The 22156-nt window shown below is 47.4% G+C and overlaps 1 long non-coding RNA gene across 1 annotated transcript in view; it reads right to left on the bottom strand.

Annotated features, from left to right (window-relative positions):
* The window catches only part of LOC138283716 (uncharacterized), a 270018-nt gene extending 248258 nt beyond the window's left edge, over nucleotides 1-21760 (bottom strand). The window contains exon 1 of the long non-coding RNA XR_011201293.1: nucleotides 21675-21760. This is a non-coding gene — a long non-coding RNA (uncharacterized lncRNA). The remainder of the gene's footprint in view (nucleotides 1-21674) is intronic.
* Between the last annotated feature and the right edge of the window lie 396 nt (nucleotides 21761-22156).

Raw genomic sequence — 22156 nt, 5'->3', positions numbered from 1 at the left:
TTTTCCGCAATCACTGAGCTATTGCGATACAGGTAAAAATACCAAACCTCTTCTGCAATCTCCACCATCATGCGAAATCTGGTGCCCCCACCAACTTGTTGATATAACAAACCACCAACAGGATGAAACCCAAAATTGCTGAGGAGAAAGCGGCCTGATGGCAAATGAACACGCCAGGAGTTGCAGACAATTGATATATATTTGAAGTTCCTCCTCTGACCACTGAACCGCCCCCTCCCCCTGCCCAACTGCACCCTGTGGAGACTGAACCTCAACAGGCTTCCCATCCCCACCTGATTGTATCAGACTTGATGACCATATCTGGCTGACAACTGAAAATCACCCAGCCATTCCAGGCCTCCATATGACTCAAACACCACTCCATCTCAAATCTGGTGTCCTGGGTCAGAGGAAGCAGGTCTGAATAAGACGTCCTTCCAAATGTGGTGAATTTTGAGCCGGTGTAGAGCCCGATAATGAACAGGACTTGGAAATATTGTCTGAATGCAGGAGTCGAGTAACCCCACAGTCTGAGTCACCTGTCTCAGAGCAACTACCTCCTTGGAAATAAGGGACCTCAGTTCCCTCTTGACGATCCTGGTCTTGTGAGCATGCAACAATAACTGTGCTGTCACTGAATCTATCTGGAAATCAGGAACTCTACAGACTGAGGTATCAACCAGGACTTCACCGCATTCAGAAGGAACCCCCAACTGCTGAAATAGCAAAATGGTCATGTCTAAATGGGCCAGGAGGATATCCTGCACTTGAGCCACGAGAAGAAGCTTGCTCAGGTAATGAGATGCAGCCATCAGGCACATAAGAATTCCACTATGGGCTTCACCAGCTTGCTGAAACACCAAGGGACTGAAGAAAGACCGAAAGGAGTCAAACCAGAATTTCTGCTATTGGAACCGGAGGTATCGAAGGAGGGGAAGTAGGACTGTAACTGTGAGCTAGGCACCCTTGAAATCAAGGTAGACAATTCAGTCACCTTCTCAGATCTCTAAGTAAATGGATGCCATCCATTTTGAAGTGGCAGTAGCAAACCCATCCACTGAAGTCTTTGTGGCTGAGGACTAACATGTGACACCCCCTTCTCTCCCACCCCTTCGCCCCAGGAACCAAAAAGGCAGTGCTGCAAAACCCTCTCGGACAATGACATGCTGGGGAGATGGCATCTTTGGCCAACAAGCTCCAAATCTCCACGTCAATTACCATTTGCTCTGGAAGATAACAAGACAGAGGATGAGGGGGATGACCCGATGAGAGGGATTCCCACAAATCTCTGTCTGTTAGACAAGGGCTGTTTGAAGAACCGAGGCATCCTGAGTAATTCAAGCTCATTTCTGAGAAACATTATGGCTCTGACCCCCAAAGGAACCTGACAAGGAACTATTAGGCTCAATTGTAACTGAAATTTGTGTTCTAACTTGTTCTCCACCACGGGAACCGTCTCTGTCATGCCAGAAGCGGGATCTGGCATGGTAAAAGGTGTTGCTACCTCTTAATCCTGCAAGGAGGGTCGTCAAACCCACGCTGGAAGCCTCTGCAGAATGCCCAGCCAAGAGAACAGACTCTAAATCACTTGGTGCTGGCAAAAATGGTTAGAGTGGAAGGCTTTCTTAAAGGGAAATTGGACCGCAGACGTGATGACAAATTTGCCCAGGTCCTCGGAGAAGGGATCTCAGGAAAGGAGATAATTTGCCATGGGGCCTACTTCTGCCGAAGCTAACTCAAAAAGCTTAGGGTATATGCACATCAACATGGACTTCCTGCACTCAGAAGAACTGGCACAGTTTGCATTCTCCAACTGGAAAATAGCATGCTGGGCCCACCCAGCCAAGACCTCAGGATCTACAGGACTCCTTGACTCCATGGCGTCCACCACCATCTCCAGGATCTTTGCTAGTGGCCCAGAAACATCTAGCAGGTGATCCTAACAAGACTGCCAGTCCATAGTAATACACTTCTTAAGCGTCTTCATACATTTTCTTCAGGATGGTTTTTATACTACTGTCCACCTCCGGAGTATTAGAGATCTTGTCATCTAAAGTCCGTCTGGGGTATTTTGTCCTGAGCCTTGCATGCACGTCCTTGTCAAGCCCTTTGTAAAGATGGGCATGAGGATGCAGCGTCACGTACCGGAATCCAATCACTAGATCTGAGGTGAACAATGTCCTCTCAGTGAGAATAAAGGAGGTCAGACTGGGACAAGTCCTGCAAGAGATCAGGGCAACACCTCTTGGCCAGATGGGCATGTCATCCTGGGGAATGGAAGGATCATTCTAGGCATCACTGTCATTGGGAAGAGGACTTAATGGCGGAAGGGTTGCAGAGTGACAGCCAGAGCTCACAGAATGCTGGACTGATGAGTCCAAGGATTCAACCAGTTTCTTCCCCAATGTGAATTCCTCCGCCATATAAGACTCCCCAGGGTCCTGAGAACCTGACTTATCCATAGTTGATTACAACAATGCACTCCAAACGCAGGGGATGAATAAAAGGAGGGTGTACCAGGAACAATCCGGAAAGCATGGACCCCAATACTGTGAATTGTCTAGAGGTCAGCACCTTGTCACACCGACTGTGGCTACAAAAATTAGGGCAGTGTCCTCAGCACAATATTACTATAAAGCCTGGGCAGGCCAGAGAAAATCAGGGAAAAACCAGCAGGGGAACGTGCAGTGAGAAAGGAGAAAGGGAAGCAGGAGGAGAAGTAGGCACATCAATTCCTTGCATTAGTCAGGCTTACTAAGCCAATTATTCATGAGCCGGCCGTGCCACCGGTATCAAGAACTATCAATGCGAACACACAACCACAGGCCCGGGATTGGGGAATTCAGAAAGTTGACAGCGCAAGGAAACCGTTGCTCCAATCTCCCCGTGGGTGTCACTCAACTGAAAAGACACTGTGCGAGGTAGAGACAAAGTGCAGGTGCATGGGTGAGCAAAAGGATAGTCCCCTCCACAGATGGGTGAAAGTGGAAACCATGAAGGCTGGCTCACCAGGAAGCACAGGCCGTGGAGAACGCCATGCATGGCGGCAACACAGTAGTAGAATAAGGGAAATACTTGGAAGAAAGTGCATTCATATATATATATATATATATATATATATATATATAAATAAAAATAACTTTGTTCACATAAGCTATCCATGCCAAATTTGCGTCCTTTTTTTCCAATATCCTAGGGATTCTAGAGGTACCCAGACTTTGTGGGTTCCCCTGAAGGAGACCAAGAAATTAGCCAAAATACAGTGAAAATGTTGTTTTGTTTTTTAAAAATGGGGAAAAAGGGCTGCAGAAGGCAGCTCGTGGTTTTTTCCCTGAAAATGACACCAACAAAGGTTTTGCAGTGACAAGGTCACCATCTTCCCAGCTTTCAGGAACAGGCAGACTTGAATTGTAAAACCCAATTTTTCAATACAATTTTGACATTTTACTGGAACATACCCCATTTTTACTATTTTTTGTGCTTTCAGCCTCCTTCCAGTTAGTGACCAAATGGGGTGAGAAACCAATGTTGGATCCCAGAAAGCTAAACATTTCTGAAAAGTAGACAAAATTCTAAACTCAGCATTTGTGTAGATCCTACAAGTGTTTCCTACAGAAAATAACAGCTGAAATAAAAACATATTGAAATTGAGGTAAAAAAACCAGCCATTTTTCTCCACGTTTTACTCTGTAACTTTTTCCTGCGATGTCAGATTTTCTAAAGCAATATACCGTTACGTCAGCTGGACTCTTCTGGTTGCGGGGATATATAGGGCTTGTAGGTTCATCAAGAACTCTAGGTACCCAGAGCCAATAAATGAGCTGCACCTTGCAATGAGGTTTTATTCGATACCGGGTATACAGCAATTCATTTGCTGAAATATAAAAAGTGAAAAATAGGTATCAAGAAAACCTTTGTATTTCCAAAATGGCCACAAGATAAGGTGTTGAGAAGCAGTGGTTATTTGCACATCTCTGAATCCCGGGGTGCCCATACTAGCATGTGAATTACAGGGCATTTTTCAAATAGATGTCTTTTACACACTGCCTTACATTTGGAAGGAAAAAAAATTCGAGAGACAAGGGGCAATAACACTTGTTTTGCTATTCTGTGTTCCCCCAAGTCTCCCAATAAAAATGGTACCTCACTTGTGTGGGTAGGCCTAGCGCCTATGAAAGGAAATGGCTCAAAACACAACTTGGACACATCACATTTTTTCACAGAAAACAGAGGTGTTTTTTGCAAAGTGCCTACCTGTGGATTTTGGCCTCTAGCTCAGTCGGCACCTGGGGAAACCTAGCAAACCAGCGCATTTTTTAAAACTAGACGCCTAGGGGAATCCAAGATGGGTTGACTTGTGGGGATCTGACCAGGTTCTGTTACCCAGAATCCTTTGCAAACCTCAAACTTTGACCAAAAAAACACTTTTTCCTCTCATTTCGATGACAGAAAGTTCTGGAATCTGAGAGGAGCCACAGATTTCCTTCCACCCAGTGTTCCCCCAAGTCTCCTGATAAAAATGGTACCTCACTTGTGTGGGTAGGCCTAGCGCCCACAAAAGGAAATGGCCCAAAACACAACGCGGACACATCACATTTTTTCACAGAAAACAGAGGTGTTTTTTGCAAAGTGCCTACCTGTGGATTTTGGCCTCTAGACCAGCCGGCCCCAGGGGGGGGCAGAAATGGCCTAAAATAAATTTGTGTGTCCCCCCGGGGAGCGACCATTGCCTACGGGGTCGCTCCCATTGCGTGACATTGGTGCAAAAAAAAAAAAGATCCCCGGTGCCTAGTTGTTTCTGTCCCCCTTGGGGGCAGATTGACCTAAAATCGGCCGATCTGCCCCCTGGCCTAAATACAATTTGCCCCTCCAGGGGAGCGACCCTTGCCTAAGGGGTCGCTCCCCATCTGTAAAACAACAACAAAAAATCCCCGGTGCCTTGCGGTTTCTGCAATAGAAATAGGCTGATCTGCAGAAATGGCCTAAAATAAATTTGCTCCCCAGGGGAACGACCCTTGCCCAAGGGGTCGCTCCCTTGCATGAAATTCACGAGAAAAAAAAAACTCCCTGGTGTCTAGTGGTTTCTGACCCCCTTGGGGGCAGATTGGCCTCATAAAAATAGGCCGGAAATGGACTAAATATAATTTGCCCCCTAGGGGAGCGACCCTTGCCTAAGGGGTCGCTCCGCACCTCAAAAATACAAAAACAAAACAAAAACAAAAAAAATGATCCCTGGTGCCTAGAGGTTTCTGCCCCCCCCCCCCCCCCCCGGGGGAAGAAAAGGCCTTTTAAAAAAATGGCCCTCCCCTTGCGTGAATTTCGCGGAAAAAAATAAAAACTCCCTGGTGTCTAGTGGTTTGTGTCCCCCCTTGGGGGCAGATTGGCCTCATAAAAATAGGCTTGGGGGCAGAAATTGCCTAAATATAATTTGCCCCCTATGGGAGTGACCCTTGCCTAAGGGGTCGCTCCCCACCTCAAAAATATAAAACAAAACAAACAAAAAATACTCCCTGGTGCCTAGAGGTTCCTGCCCCCCCCCCCCCCCAGGGGGGACAGAAAAGGCCTTTAAAAAAAATGCCCCCCTGGGAGCGACCCCTCATGCCAATTTCATTTTTTTTTTAAACATCCCTGGTGTCTAGTGGGCGCAAGCAATCCGGCTGCCAAAATGCTGAGAGTGACTTCAAAGGGAAGGAAATAACTTTCTTTCCCTTTGAAGTCTCTCAGCCTCCTCCACGTGATCAGAAGAGAAATGCTTTTGCGTGATAGGAGGAGGCCTTGTGACAATTAGCTTGCGCTGTGTCACGGGGGTGTCAGGGGTGGAAGGGAAAGTGCTTCCCCTTCCATCCCTGCCTTGCGGGGTTGGGGGGGAACCCCACAGAGGGAGCACTAGCGCTCCTTCTGGGCTCTGTGCCCAGGACGTAATGGTTACGTCCTGGGCACACAAGCACTGTGCCTCAGGACGTAACCATTACGTCCTGGGCACAGAAGGGGTTAATGACTTCAGATTGTAGACGCTGGCAACCCTTGCAAAAAAAAGTCCCTAAGAAATCCAAAATAGTGCTTGGTTCACAAAAAAAAGGGTAAGACAATTTGAACTACACCAAGATTTAAAATTCTTCCAGTGTCTATCACAGGATTTGAAAGTCAAAGGGCATCTAGACTGTTGTATGCTTTACAACATCTCAAAGGAACAATCTTCGGAAAGGAGTCTTAACCTTTCAAATACCAAAACCCCTAGATTTAAATGCCTCACTGCAAACAAAGAGGAGGGGGAAGAGAGGGAACTACCAATTCAGTTTTAGAGACAACTGAAGTAGGATTGAAAACCAAGGTCTCATTGACCACGTTGGTACAATAAAGAAAACTACTGCTCAGTCTGAGGATCTTCCTTACCATCTTCAGGATTTACTGGAATTGAAGGAAGCAATACAGAAGGCCCGTGAAACAAGGAATCAAGAATGCATTTTTTGCCCAGGCTTTCTAACTTAGGGTTAAAGTACATAAGGCAGAAGAAGGGAATTCTACTCTGTGGCAAATAAATTGTTCCACAGAATTCCAAACTTCTGAGATCTGCTGACACATCTGGGAAGACATACACAGGGAGAATGAAGAAGGGTATTGGGGCTCAGAAGATTGGCAGGCCTATTCTTGTTTTTCTGGAAAATTTACTGTTTAAAGAGCAGACAGAATGAACAATGTGGAGGAGGCATTCAACAAAAATGTTGAGCCACTTTGAAGGCCAAAGTGCCCTCCACTCTGGTTTTCAAACAACTTTGAATTTTAGTAGCCTTCCGTCCACTGGGGCGTAATTATGCCTTTGGGGATGGTGGAGGAGGGGGGCTGGGGAAGACTGCTGGTATTGTGATTTGTCAACAGGGGTGCTGCCCCATCCACGGCCTCTTGTCTCTAAATTGCTGGTTACCTCTTCTTGTTGCACCTGAGCCAAACACTATCCTGCAACCAAAGCCCTTACTTTTGGAAAAGAGAGAAGTCCTCTTTCTGTTCTCAACAGTTTGTTTGACTAGGTCTAGATCCTAGCCAAAGATTTTAGGACATGTGAACGGAAACTTAATCAGAACTGCCTTTTGGGAAGCCCTCCAGGAACACATCCAGATGTGTCTTTGAGCTGTGATGGCTGACCTTGAAGTCGCTGCCGGAGAACAAATGTTATCAAAAGAAACCACCAAAATAAAATGTACTGCTAGTGTTCCATAAGGACTGGAATTGAACAAAAATCCACTTATTCATTCATCTGATCAGCAAGGGAAATCTACAAGGAGGGACTTACGGTATATGTGGTATATGCATTTGCTCTTGGAGCAGAATTTGATGGTGAGTAGTCCTCTTTGCCATCTTTCTCAATCTTTTTGTCAAAAGCAGTTGCAGGCAAGGCATCTTCTGAGATAACTGTACCTTCAGGTTGTTGACCCGGACATCAGATTATCTACTTTGACTGTCTCTTCTGAAAAGTTCTCAAAAAAATACTGTCTGGAACAAAATGTGTGTGGGATTTCCCCTTCCTATTTGCGATTCGCAGTTACCACTGGTGGTAACCCATTCGCAAAAGGGAAGGGGTCACATGGGGACCCCTTCCCATTTGTGAATGGCCCAGAAAAAATGAAACAAAAACGTTTCATTTTTTCGTTTGTATTGCAGGAAAACGTTAAATTTTTTTAAGGAAAACGGGCTGCAATAAAAAAAATAAAAAAAAGGTTTATTTAAAAGCAGTCAACGACATGGTGGTCTGCTGTCTCCAGCAGGCCACCATCCCTATGAGTGCTGCGCATCGACCCACCTCATTAATATTAATGACCCCCTTGCGATTCACAGATGGTGTCAGGGACACCATCCTGCATCCGAATTTGCGAGTCGCAAACCCAAAATTTCGTACATCTGTCCCACAATGCCAAAAATATTTATTAGAGGCAATACTCCTTCTGGAGATAAGTATCATACACAATATATACACTAGTAACCAAAATCAGGTAAGTAAACAATCATAGAATAGTGCAAAAAGTAGAAAATAAAATAGATTGAAATGGGCCTAGGGGCAACACAAACCATAATACTAAAATAATGGAATGCGAATCACAAATTTCTCCCTAGGCTGGGGCGCTGGGAATGTAGGAAAACACCAAAGGTAAGTAAAGTGTCCCACCCCAGAGCCCAGGAAAGCAGGAGTAAAGTACAGCAAGTTTCCTCAGGACACACAACTGCAAGCAACCAATGATGGATTCCTGGACCTGAAGACATGTGGAGAGAGGAGACCAAGTTCAGAAGTCGAAGAAGAGTCCAGGAATGACAGGAGCTCCTGCCAACCTATAAGATGGTGCAAAAGTGGATTCTCTGGTAAGAAGAAAAATACAGAAGCGCACCAAAGAAGATGGCTGCGGGTTCCTGCTTGGTGCAGGTGATGTCCCACGTAGAGTTGTTGGATGCAGGCTGTTTGTGTCGCTGTATTCCACCAACAAGCCTTGGTTCAAGCAAGTATGCGGCTTGCGTCAAAAAGGAGCTGCCTGGACCCAGGAGGGACCTGGGGGTCTCAACTCGGACTGACGACACAGAGGGGGCTCTCAGCACTTCAGAGAGACCAGGCAGCACCCACAGGAGTCCCAGAACATGGGGACAAAGAAGATGCAAAGTGCGGTCATCAAAGCCCTACAAAGGAAGGTCCCACTCCCCCGGAGAACATCTCAGCGAGTTGTGCATCACAGGATGGAGTGCTGGGGACTTGGGCTACACTGTGCTGTGCACGACGGATTCTTGTAAGAAGTGCACAGAAGCCCAAGGAGCTGGAGAAGACGCATTGCACAGGGGTACTCTCGCACCACAGGGAGGCAAGCTCTTACCTCCACCAAATTTGGAAAGCTGGATCTATGGACAGTCTGGATCACTTCGGTCCACCACCTGTGTTCCAGGGAGCGCACTCCTCATCAGGAGAGGAGTCCCAGAGTACTGGTAGTCGTTGCAGAAGGGTGCCTGCAGAAGCAGAGAAGTGACTCCGTCACTCCACAGGAGATTCCTTCAGTTCTGGTGTAGGGTGAAGACAGGTAGTCCTCAGATCATGCACATCTTGGAAACTGTTGCAAATGCTGGCTGAAGCTTAAGTTGCAGGTCAAAGGAGTCATCCTGGATACTTCGTTGCAATTACAGCGGTTCCTGGAGCAGTCTACAGTTGATCCGACAGTCAGAAGCTGAAGCAGAGGATGCAGAAGTTTAATGGAGGAGTCTTGCAAGCTGAATCTAAGGAAACACCCAGAAGAGAGACCCTAAATAGCTCTGAGAGGGGGAATTTTCTACCTACCCAGGTATGCACCTATCAGGAGGGGTCACTGACGTCACCTGCTGGCACTAACCACTCAGGCCTCCAGAGGGTCCCCACACCTAGGGATCCAAGATGGCGAATGCCAGGGACACTCTGGAGCAGCTCTGGGCACCACCCCTGGGGTGGTGATGGACAGGGGAGTGGTCACTCCCCTTTCCATTGTCCAGTTTCTCACCAGAGGAGGAACTGGGGGTCCCTGGACCGGTGTAGACTGGATTATGCAAGGAGGGCACTGTTTGTGCCCTTCAAAGCACTTCCAGAGGCTCTGGGAGGCTACCCCTCCCAAGCCTGTAACACCTATTTCGAAAGGCAGAGGGTGTAATACCCTCCCCTCAAAAGAAATGCATTATTCTGCCTTCCTGGGATTGAGCTGCTCAGTCCCCAGGATGGCAGAAACCTGTCTATGAGGTGGCAGCAGCTGGGGCTGCAGTGGAAACCTCAGAGAGCTGGTTTAGCAGTACTGGGGGTCCATGGTGGAGACCCCAGGGTGCATGGGACTGGGCCCCAAGTACCAGATTTAGACTGGGGGGGGGGGGCAATTCCATGATCTTAGACACCTCATATGGCCATATTCGGAGTTACCATTGTGAAGCTACATATATGTATTGACATATGTAGTGCATGTGTGTAATGGTATCCCCGCACTCACGAAGTCTGGGGAATTGCCCCCACGTTGTCCAGGTCCACCTTTGCTAGTGCAAGGGTGCCCTCACACACAGTAACTTTGCACCTAGCTTTAAGTAAATGAAGGTTAGAAATGTAGGTGACTTAAGTTACTTAAGTGCAGTGAAATCCCTGTGAAATAGTGTGTGCGCACTAGTTCACTCAGGCTGCAGTTGCAGTCCAGAAGAAAGGTTTGTATGAGCTCCTTATGGGTGTCTAAAGAAATGCTGCTGTCCATAGGTTTCTCCTGGAATCCCAATGCCCTGAGTGCCTAGGGACTTATAACGGGGGGTCCAGTGTACCAATTAGAATTGGAATATGGAGTCAGTAAACTATAGTGACAAATTTGGTAAGTAGAGAGCATAAGCACTGGTGTTCTGGTTAGCAGAACTTCAGTGACACAGTTAAGCATACTGACAACACACACATAGGCCACAAACAATGAGCACTGGAGTCCTGGCTAGCAGGATCCCAGTGAAACAGGCAAAGCATACTGACAAACAGGGAGAAACTGGGGAAAACATGCCAAGAAAGATGGTACATTCCTACACTAGGGGATCCAAGCCCGAGTTTTCTCTGAGGTGATTGCAAAGTCTTAGCCAGTTCACATCCCTGAACAAAACGTCCTCTGATCTATTTGTCATCTGGGACACCAGGGACATTATATCTACATCCAACCTTGGAACTGTAAGAGGAACTGGTGCACCCCTGGCTCTAAAAGTAATATTAATCATTCTCTGCATAGTGTCCATATCAGGCACAAAGGAAGAACCTGCAGACAGAAGAGCAACCCTCATTAGGGTCGAGCCTACGTTGCATGTGCTTGCGTTTCACTTGTGATGCGCTTCAGTAGTTAGAAAAGGGCTCGGAGCCCCACCCATGTCACGTTAGTGTCTTTCATTGGTTCGTGGACTTGCCAGTTAAAATCTGCTTGCTTTGATTAGTGGAAGGCATGCATATGTCATACCTTTTCTGGTGGTTAGCTCTCCTCGAGAGCAGCGACCAAGTACTGAAAACATGCGAGGCTCGCTATTTTCCGTCCGGTTTGTGGACTACTTTTTGTCTTTTTTTCGCAGCGCGATCTCGCTTGTTTTAGTATGTGTTCCTGTTTGGTGGGTTTGTTCGTCTCTAGCACAATCTCGCTGCACAACCTTGTTGCATGCCAGCTCCAATTTGCTTTCATCCCGTGTTAAACTTTTGTGCCTTTGCCGCATTTGGTTACAGAAACCGCTTTCAGATTATTCAGCGTTACGATGTACATTTTGTCCCTTCGGCTTTTGTTAAACATTCATGCCTGTTACAGCAACCTCTCTTAAATAAAATGACTTTTTTTTTTTTTTTTTTTTAAACTTCGGAAGCATCTGTTGTGAATTCTTTGAGGAGCGCTTCGTTCTGTCTGCTTTTTGCAGTCTATTCCTCTGTGTGGCAAGCAAAGCACCCTGAATGCATTATTGTAATAAATTGAAACTGAAATTGCTGACACCGGGAGGCTCTTTCCAACATACATTGGCTCTGCTGCTGCCATCCGTTATGAGCCATTGGGACCGGCTTCCTTTACACATCAGCTCACAACTCGCCTTTTGTTTACATTCCTTCCCACAGACTGAAGGGCAGCCACCTTTCGCCACTGCCTTATCTTCTTTCGTTCTCCATGCAAAAACATAATACGCAATATCTAGAAATGGTAAAAACAATTTCTCTTTCACTCTTTTCTTTGTTATCAGTTGCCGACACATGATACAAGTACATTATGAAGTGGTATTTCCTGCGAAATTTCCAAGCTTCATTGGCATATCTTTCCTCAGAAAGCATTTCTTTTCTTATTTGAGGGGCAGACATTTTTGCCAGGCTTACCTTTCAACATTTATCGGGAAGAACATTCAGAATTAGCATTTTAACCTAGGAGAAAAAAATCATCTGTGCAGAATTTAACCTTTCTATGGTCTTGGTTTCTGTGGACTCTAGTGAATGTATTTAGCGTCACGGCGGGGTACAGATGCATTCTTATGATCCAACATAAAACACCTTTGTTTAGTCCACTCCCGAACAGCAATTCCAGATTGAATGAAAACAGGCGTCATTGGTGTTCCCTACATATGCACCCGGCAGATTAAACCCACATAATCCCCAAAAAGGGCTGATTAGTGTACTATTTAAGCTGGGACTTTTCATATATATTTATTTTTTTATTGTTCTTAAACATCCTTTTCCAGTGCAAGTGAAAGTGAACATTACATTTCCAATTTTTTTTTTTTTTTTTTGCAACAAACCCTTCTAAGATTCTGATGTGGTGGCCTGCATAGCTCTGTTTTGCAGGGGAATGTACGCCAGTTTTGTACTTAAACATTCCGTCTCGCTCATGGCCGGCTTTAGAGCTGGTGGCCCCTGGGGCAACATTCTTTTTGGTGTTCCTCCCCACCCCATGATCTCATTCTCCACGAATTCCCTCGCTACCACCTCTAGCAGTGCACCTCATCTCTCCATAGCCCCTCTCTGACATACATTTCTATGGTCGAGCCTGCGTGGCATGCCAGACGCTTTATTAGTTAGTAAAGGGCTCAGAGCCCCGTCCATGTCACGTCTGTGTCGTTTGTTGGTTCGTGGGCTTGCTTGTTAAAATCTGCTTGCTTTCATTAGTGGGAGGGGTGCATATGTCATGCCTTTTCTGGTGGTTAGCGCTTGTCAAGCGCAGCAACCAAGTACTGAAAACATGCAAGGCTCGCTGTTTTCCGTCCGGTGTGTGGACTACTTTTTAACTTTTTTTCGCAGCGCAATCTTGCTTGGCAGAAGTCGAGCACTTTCCAGGACATCGACCCCGTTACATAGCTAATTGCACTTTTGCTGGTTACGTAGATAATTGCACTTTTGCCGCTACGTTTCACTACGAGTGAACTGCAGCAGCACCATCACGCTCTTTTTTCCATTTAATGCGGCAAGAAAGTCTGGTTGGGAGTTTTCAACTGCTAATAGCTCTAACTCGGAGAAATGCGAGACCCGTTGCATTTATAATGAAGCTTGTTTGATACAGAGGACAGCTTCTAACAAAGGGAACCAACTCTCACGAGAAAGGAGAAGATGTGAGGCTGCATCAAGTGCTGAACAAACTAAGTCAATAAACTTAAAAATGTGAAGAGGTGCTCCTAATCAAAGCACAAAAAATATGCGATCGGAACAGATTACAGAACACCACCCAGAGATTATTTTGCTATGGAATGCAGTGCCGAGCGCCCAGCAGTCAGTATGACCTTTATCTGTGAATAAAAGCTGCTATAACAGGCCTTAAAACTGAGGAAAGTATATATTAAAAAACATAAAACTGAACATTAAATACTCTCACCTCTGCTGGAACAGAGGCAATGAATTACAAAGAACAAGTGGAAAATCAGGACATTATGCCCAGAAATACCTTTCTTATGGCCTTGGATAGCCATATGGGATTGGGGACACCACCATAGGTGTATTTTTTCAGCTGGCTAGACCACAAATGTCTATATGGATAGAAGCTCTCACATCTGGTAAGGGCTGTGAGAGGAAACTGGACGAGGGTGTAATGACTCTTTTCAGACTGCCCGTGTCTCTTGAATGAAGAATGCTACAAAGGGACTCTCTCAACCTTTTGCAGAGAAAGGTTCTAGAAACTATAAACTGATTTTCAGTGAAATACACTCCTTTACTCAGTTTGACTGCTGGGGAATGAGAGGTGGACCCTGATGTAGCCAGTGCCCAGAAGCACCTTCAGATGTCCACGTGTTGAAGTACTAAAATAACAAGAGGTTTTTTTTTCTATTTCTCATGGAGTGTTAAAATATTGTCTTAATAATGTTAGACATTGGCCTGCATTGGGCTTACGATTAACTATATATCAAAGCATGGAAAAAAGAACCCCACCAAGCAGGGCTGTTAACCTTTGTATTATAACAACAGTTTGATGTTTTGAAAGTTTACATTAATATTATACATAGTGCTTTGAGACCCACTGAGGAGTAGGCAGTATTTTACTTATAAATAGTGCAATGTGTATATATAGAAGGCTTGATAAGGGGAGGAGCCAAAATGGCGGCCGAGAAGGACGCTTAATTGAGCGCTCCGTCCCGGGCTCGCCAAAGTCATCTGCAGGGCGCTCCCGGGGAGACATTTGCTGACTGCGGGAGCTGGGTCTGCCCTCGACCGGGGCTGAGCGGCGTGGTGGCACGGACCGAACAGCGGCCGCGGGGAGTCCGGGAGCTCCGGGGAGGCCGCGGCGGCCGACCCCGTAGAGAGCGCGTCCCGCGGACCAGGCCGCAGGGACAGGGACAGGGTGCGCAGTGAGTGCGTGGCAGCGGGGGGGGCCGCATCGAGGGAGGGGCGGGCCTCGGCTCATCCAGCGCCAGGAGCCTGACGTCTGCGGGGGAACCGGCGCGGGTAGTGAGGGTACACCTCCCCCTTTTCTCTTCGTTTGTCTATGGGTCCTGAATCTGGGGAAACCTGCCCGCCCTCGCCTCCTCCTCACCAACCGGAGGCTAAAACATCATATAGAGGGTGCCAAGGGGGCCGGTTTTTCGGACTGCGGGGTGCCCAGCGGCAGCTGGTCATCGGGGCACGTTACCACTGCCTGGCCTGCCCGGAGAACACAAGTGGCCATGTGAGAGGTGAGGAGACACAAACGGCGAGGCGCGGGTGCGCCATCAGCGTAATCAGCCGCCCGGATCGTGGTCGGTGGTGCTGCGCAGCAACTCAGAGGGCCCCCAGAAGTTAAGCAAAATGGCCGGGAAATCCAAATCTGCGAAAAGGTAAGACCTAAGTACACATGGACCGACACCTGGCGACCAACAGCTAATACCAACCTTACAGTCGCTGGAAAGCACACCCCAGGCCCACTCCTCACAATTTGAAAAAGTGCTACAGGCAATCATGAACACTAAATCCTCACTGGAAAACAGAATAGATACGGTATCGCAAAATCTGAACCTACTCAGAGTGGACCATTGCAAACTGTCTGAGAGAGTGAAGTCAACGGAAGAGGCGCTAAGTGAACTGACTCCCACGGTCTCGGACAACCAAAAACAAATTCTCCGCCTGGACGCAGAGGTGAAGGCATTGTGGAAAAGAGCGGAAGAGGCGGAGGGTAGATCCCGTCGCAACAATGTATGTTTCTTGGGATTCCCTGAAAAATCACTGGACCAAAACTCGGAACTCTTGCTGGAACATTGGCTAATCAAAGAAGTTCTAAATGGGGCCCAATCGAAGTTCTTCTCTGAGGAAAGGGCGCACAGAATCCCGGGAAGACCCCCGGCTCTGGGCCAACCGCCAAGATCGCTGATAGCCAGGTTCCTAAATTTTAGAGACCGCGATGCAATACTGCAGCAGTTCCACAACAAAGGTCCCTTCAGATATGAGGACTCAGTCATTAGCGCCTACCCAGACTTTACTCAAGAGGTACAAAAACAATGTAACTCCTATGCCAAAATAAAACAGCGTCTATGCGAGCATGACATCAAGTACGCCTTACTGTTCCCTGCTAAATTAAGAGTGTCAACTGACGAACGCACCCACGTGTTTACCTCCCCGGAGGATACCTGGACGTGGAACCACGCCAAAGGGCTCGCTCACCCCCAGGAGGGCGATGGCACTGGCGAAGACTGGCTAATATCCTCCCTGCGGAAATGTACTAAGAGACGCACCAGGGGACAACCCACTGAGAAACAGGCCGCAGAGGAAAGAGCTAAGGTCCTGAAAGAAACTCCCCTGCTAACACAGAACTCCTTTGAGGCCCTCCGGTCACACCCCAAGGACGGCTCGGAGTCGGACTCGGTCAGCTCAGACTCTACACTAACAGACGTGCTAAAGGGTCCGGAGTTTACCCCCAGAACCGCAGACGCACTTTGACTGTGAGCCGCTGAGTCACCCCCCCCGCTTGAACTGACTGCTAAAACTGATGGACAGCACAGGACAACGTGTGCGCTACTAAATGTGGGAGGCTACCACTCATGTCGCTATGTATCTTTTGAACAATGCTTTTCTTCCCACTTGGTGCACTGCTGGCAGCAATAGAGCAAGGGGGGGAGGGAACAACCCACCCCGGGAGCGCCCAACGTTGTTTGCAAATCGGGTCTGCGGAAAAGATGTGAGCCCCATAAACGTGCAACATCTGGTCGGTAAAATTGCTCCCCCCACAGATATCCACATGGACAAAGGTTTGTTCACGCACCCGCGGGGTGTGTAGTTTGTTACGAGTATACAGTAGGGTTAGGGATCCAGTTGAAACAGTACTGGGAAACAAATGTTGGATCCACAAACCTAAGAGCAGTAGAGTGGGATGCACATAAGGTAGTGGTCCGCAGCCGTTGTATTTCAACCACTTGGGGGGTGAGACACACACTACACGCAGAGGTCAGCAAACTGGAAAAGAAACTGAGCGCGTTAGAAATTGCAGTAGCTCACAACGAAACGCCCTACACGGCGCTAAAAGACGCGCGCGCAGAATACGCTGAGGCCGACGCCACACTCCGCCGACATGACTATAAATACCACTTGATGCGACTACAAATGGAAGGAGACAGATCGGGTAGGCTACTTGCGTGGCTCCTACCCGAAGACCGGCAGCGCTCACCTATCGGGGCTATAGAGACAGGCGCAGACACAATGGCTACCAGGCAGGAAGAAATAAACGACACGTTCAGGGAATACTACACGAACTTATACACCAAACGCACATCATGCACCACCCAACAACTTGTGTCCTTCCTGGCGGGCTCACCCCTGGCGCAACTCTCACAAGTAGACAGGGAGACGCTAGAGGCCCCCCTGACACTGGGGGAACTAAACTTAGCTCTAGCACAACTGCCTAGGAATAAAGCGCCAGGCGCAGGCGGCCTCCCACTAGAATACTACTCTACCTTTACGACACGTTTAAACTCCCACTTGCTGAAAGTATTTGAGGAGGCGTGGGCCAGTGGGACCTTACCCCCAACGCTGAGAGAGGCAATGATAGTGGTCCTTCCTAAACAAGGACGCGACCCCACTGATGTTAAATCCTACAGAACACTGTCGCTGCTAAACTTAGATTGTAAAATACTAGGTAAAATATTGGCCAACAGGTTAGCCCCTTGCATGCACACCCTGATACACGAAGACCAAAACGGGTTCATCACACAACGTAACACTTTCCTCAATATACGGAGGCTGCTGAGCGTGATGGGTGACACTCTCCTGTACGCATACGAGGAAATGGTGATCTCACTTGACATCCAGAAGGCATTCGACACACTAGAATGGGATTTCTTGTTCACCACCATGCAGCAAATGGGCATTGGCCCCAAATTCACACACTGGGTACAGACACTATACACCAACCCACAGGCCAGGGTGAAGACGGGTGGGGTTATATCAGGGAGTTTTCCGATCAACATGGGTACACGGCAGGGCTGCCCCTTATCCCCCCTGCTGTTTGCCATAGCAATGGAACCACTGGCAGCGCGAATACGCGCAATGAAGGAAAGGTGGGGGATAATTAGAAACTGGACCTACCATGCTATATCACTATATGCAGATGACGCCTTAATATATGTACGGAAAGGAAGAGAGGTGCTGCCCTCAGTGATATCGTTGCTGTCTGAGTACGGAGGGATCTCGGGCCTAGTGGTAAACTGGGGAAAATCCTGCGTGTTCCCACTAACCAGCTGGCCCCTGCCGAAACAAGAAAACGCCCCAGTGGGATGCCTGAAATGGTGCTTTGGTACATTTAAATACCTAGGGGTTCACATCTATCATAAAACAGAGGACCTCAGGGATGGTAACCTGGGGAGTGCTATGGCCTCCATGAAGGGGTCAATGCGATTCTGGAATAAACTACCACTTTCACCACTGGGCAAAGTGGCCATAGCGAACATGCTGAGACTGCCTAGATTGCTATATTACTTCGCTGCACTGCAGCTCGTTGTGCCTAAGAGCTTCTTCAATAATTTGAATGCTATCTTACTACAGCTTATATGGGGAGAGGGCAGGAAGCGCATCGCACTCTCCACGCTGCAGCGCCCGGTCGACGCAGGTGGACTGGGCGCCCCTAATTTTGAACTCGACTATGCGGCCGCGCAGCTACAGTGGATACTGAACTGGATTCATAGGCTTGAGTCGGCGGAATCCGTCTGGCTTTCGACCAGACTCCAAGGGGCCCCCCTGCTCGCATGGCTGACAAATAAAAAAAACAAAAAGCGTAAGTGAAAACCCACTGATGGCAGTGGCTCACGCATGTTGGAGGAGGTACATCCAAATAGACTCAAAAGAACTCCCTTACTCGCCGCTCATCCCGCTGGATCAGCTTCCCGGTTGGGCCGAGACTGGGTCACACTCGCCCGCAGTCTGGTCGGAGGCGGGCATACATTCAGTGGGAGACTGCTTTGAGGAAGGTAAATTAATGACGTTTGAATCCATGCAAGCCCTCACAGCGGTGAGCCCGGGACAATTCTTGGCCTACCACGCCATATGTCACTCAATTAGAAAAACATGGGCAGCTGGAGAACTAGAGCCAGAGAACTCCCCCACACTACACCACATGTTGAGCTGCGACACCCAAGCAAAAGCAGTCTCGAACTCATACAAACTCGTGAGTAAGCCCCTTGAATCCAACTTGGTAAAAGCTAGGGAGAGGTGGAACGCCATCTTGCCGGTCCGGATCTCACAGGAAGAATGGTCAAAAGCCTTATACCACACCTGCGAGGTGTCAAGAAACCCCAGATTCCGCTACACTCAGTTCAGTTACATACACCAAACATATTTAGCACCAGCTAGGATTAAACGCATGTTCCCTGGGTCGGACCCGGCCTGCCCTAGATGCAATGCCCCAGGGGCGCAATTCTACCATATGGTCTGGGATTGTCCTCGGGTACAAAAAGAATGGGCTGGGGTGGTAAAAATAATAGCAGAAACGACGGGCCTCGACCTGGGCACGGACCCCAAGTCTTGCCTGTTAGGACTCAGGACAAGGGGGAAAAAACACAAACAGCTACATAAGTTTGCAGACCTGGCTTATGTAATGTACAAAAGACTGATAGCCATGAACTGGAAAGCGCCCAACGCACCTGATTTGAAAGCTTGGCACACCCTCATGCTGCGATGGTCCTGCACAGAGTACCAGGTACTAAAGAAATTAGCGCGCAAGGGACTGCGACAAGCAGGCTGCGAAGTATGGAGGACATTATAATCTAAGCTAGAGGCAAAAAATGCTGAGAAACCACCATGAGCTATGCAATAACACTAACACCCAGACAGTCACCGGCATGCAGCTGGCTGTGACATAACATCCCAGCAGCGGACATACCCAATTCCATCAACAACACCCCACACCCACCGACAATATACTAGCCACTGAACGCACGAGCACCATGTAGAACTTACTCGCCTGCACAACAAAAACACTCGACACTAGCATCCCAGCAGATCGGCACCCCCCCCTGACCAACATCAATGAGTCAACCCCGGGAATGACGTGGGGCCACTCTACACCAAAATATACCATTCAACGGCAAAGGCAATAATTAAAAATACTGGATGGAGCACCTGGACCTGGATGTGTACAATTTGTGTAAGTTGTTTTAAGTTGTGTGAATATAAAGGATTTATTATATCACCAACATCATGTCAATACTAACACACGTGTGTAGCACAGTGACTTGTTTTGTAAAATTCAATCAAAAATATTTAAAAAATAAAAATAGAAGGCTTGATAAAAAAATAAATGTAAAACCCCTGACAACGCATTAACACACTTTTCAGTTATATGTTAAGCCCTAGCATTCTGAACGTCCCCTATGACATGTCACACAGCGCACTCCTAGCATTTTGAGCACCATCAATGTCCCTCTGAGTAGGATGTCATTTGGCCAGTTATCATGCTCTACTGAGCAACATTCCTTGTACAGTGAGAACCCCAGCTAGAATAAAGAGAGGAATCTGTGCCATATTGAGCACTGCCTCTACCATTCTGTACACAACTGTGTTCATATATGGTGCCACGTGTGGTACAGACCACGACACTACCATTTGCAGCACCGCTTCAGGGCATTTGGTTACTATTTTTGTCATTCAGGCATATTTGGAACAAAATCTGGCATATTGTACACTACTGCAGCACATACTATAGTCACCAGAACCGTGGTATATTGGGCAGCCTCAAAACATATTCAGCAGCATTCTGACTTGCTGTGTAGGTTCTCATCATTCTAGATATTACCCTGGAATATAGGGCAGCATAATAAAATATTTGGTCAGGATACTTTGCACTACTGCTGCAACCTATTTTTATGCAAATAATTAAGAAACAGTATTCGTTGGCTCATTAAAGGACAGTTGGCTTTATATAGCTAAACACAATACTAAAGGTAAATCACACACAGACATTAGTTAATTCCTTGAGCCACCCTGCACCACTTAAGTTGAAAATAAAATGATTTCAATATAAAGAACTGCAGAAGCAGGCACACATTTTATGATCTGTTCTGGGATTGTATTTCTGAACAAATATGACTGCAAAGGTCTACATTTGTTTTGGTTTCACTAAATACCTAAAATTTACAAAGCAGTCTTCAAATGTTAAACACATTGACTACGACTATTAGGTGTAGATTACCGATAGCACGCCTAGTTTTTTCAAAAAGTTCTGAAAGGATCCTCCTTCTTGAATTTGTTAGGCTCCCTACATTATCAGGTTGACTATTGGAAATGTCGATTTTGTACCACGTAAAGAGATCCAAGGCCGTTGTGTCATGTACTGTAAGCCACTAGTACAGGAATGTCTTACGCTAGCCCTCTTTCAACGTGAAATGGACCTCTGAAGAGCTGGTATCTTGGCGTGACTAAGACAGTGGCGTTGTGGACAGAAAGCGTTCTGCCCCGAAACTACTCACACCGCCCAGCACTAATGTGAGAGTCTTTTGAAGAATATCCCAATTCATAACGACACGAGAAGCAGCTGGGAAGTGTATAGCGAGATCTTAACTTCCTCATGCCTGAAAGTACGGCCAGTCCGATGAATGTAGGTTACTGGGAGAGCCTGCAGGTGCTTACACAGCCAGAGGTGAAACGCGACTTTCCATACAACGAAGACAAGGGACACGTCTCGTTTGCTTTGTTACAAGACAACAGCATGCGCTTTCTGTTGTGAGACTCCAAGGTATCCATGACTGTCACACGAGAGGGTGCCGTGCCTCTCCTTGCTTTGAAGCGGTGCTGCGGCACCCTCGCCAACAATGGCTACGGCTCGCCTCTGACCCTTAGAAGGCCTGCAGGGGAGGAGAGGTAATTGTGAATAGACTGCTTGTATGCTAAACGGCGGGTAATTGGGCCAGAGAGCCTGGCGCGGTGATCCGTTCGCGGCCTAGAAATGCAACACTGAGAGCTGGCGGAATAGGGGCCTGCTGCTTCCTCCTCACTTTAATCCGTCAGAGGGCCTAAAATAGCCTTAGTGCGGACTGCCCTGGCTGCACACCAGGAAGCAGTCGGCTGAAGGAATACAAAGCCGTGCACAGAAATACTCGTTTGTCACGTTTCCAAGAGTCATGGTCACAAGGCGGTCCACAGAGAGCTAGCCGAGAACAAACACCTTCTGTACGGCGAGAAAGTCAAATACCGTACAGACTGCCAACAAGGCTGGAAGGAATTGTTTAAAACTGAGACAAACGGTTAAGCCTGAGGTAAAAAAAGGAGTACGTACTCGCTGCTTTCTCCCACTCGTTGGCGCTCTCCACGCGGTACCGCCAATGAGGACGTAAAACGTCATACGCTCTGACGTCACGAGCGTGACGCTCCGTGGTGGTGGAAGGAGGCTTCAGTCAGAGTATGGCTAAGTCAGTCAGGTAGTTTGTGTGGTAGATTTGAGGAAGAGTTCAGTGTTTCGGCCAATCTGGCGAGGTCGAAAGGGCTAATGTGCTGTGCTGCCACGTTTTCAGTTTCTTTATGTATCACATTTCTGTTGGCTCACTGTAGTAATAAGTGACCTTGAACTACCTATGTGTGACCCTTAGAGCTATGTTTTTCAAACTTTTTAATGCCGCGCCCCCCAGTGGGGTAAATAAATCATCGACTCCGCCCCCCCAGATTTTTTCCCAATTATTCTTTCAGGTTGGCAATGTTCAAACATGTCTAGACTTATTTCAGCATTGTAGTTAAGTTCTGTTCCCTTTTTAAAAATGCAAA

This window comes from Pleurodeles waltl, chromosome 3_1 (assembly GCF_031143425.1).
Source record: "Pleurodeles waltl isolate 20211129_DDA chromosome 3_1, aPleWal1.hap1.20221129, whole genome shotgun sequence".
Classification (NCBI taxonomy): Eukaryota; Metazoa; Chordata; class Amphibia; order Caudata; family Salamandridae; genus Pleurodeles; species Pleurodeles waltl.
This window is presented reverse-complemented; position numbering and strand designations above follow the sequence as displayed.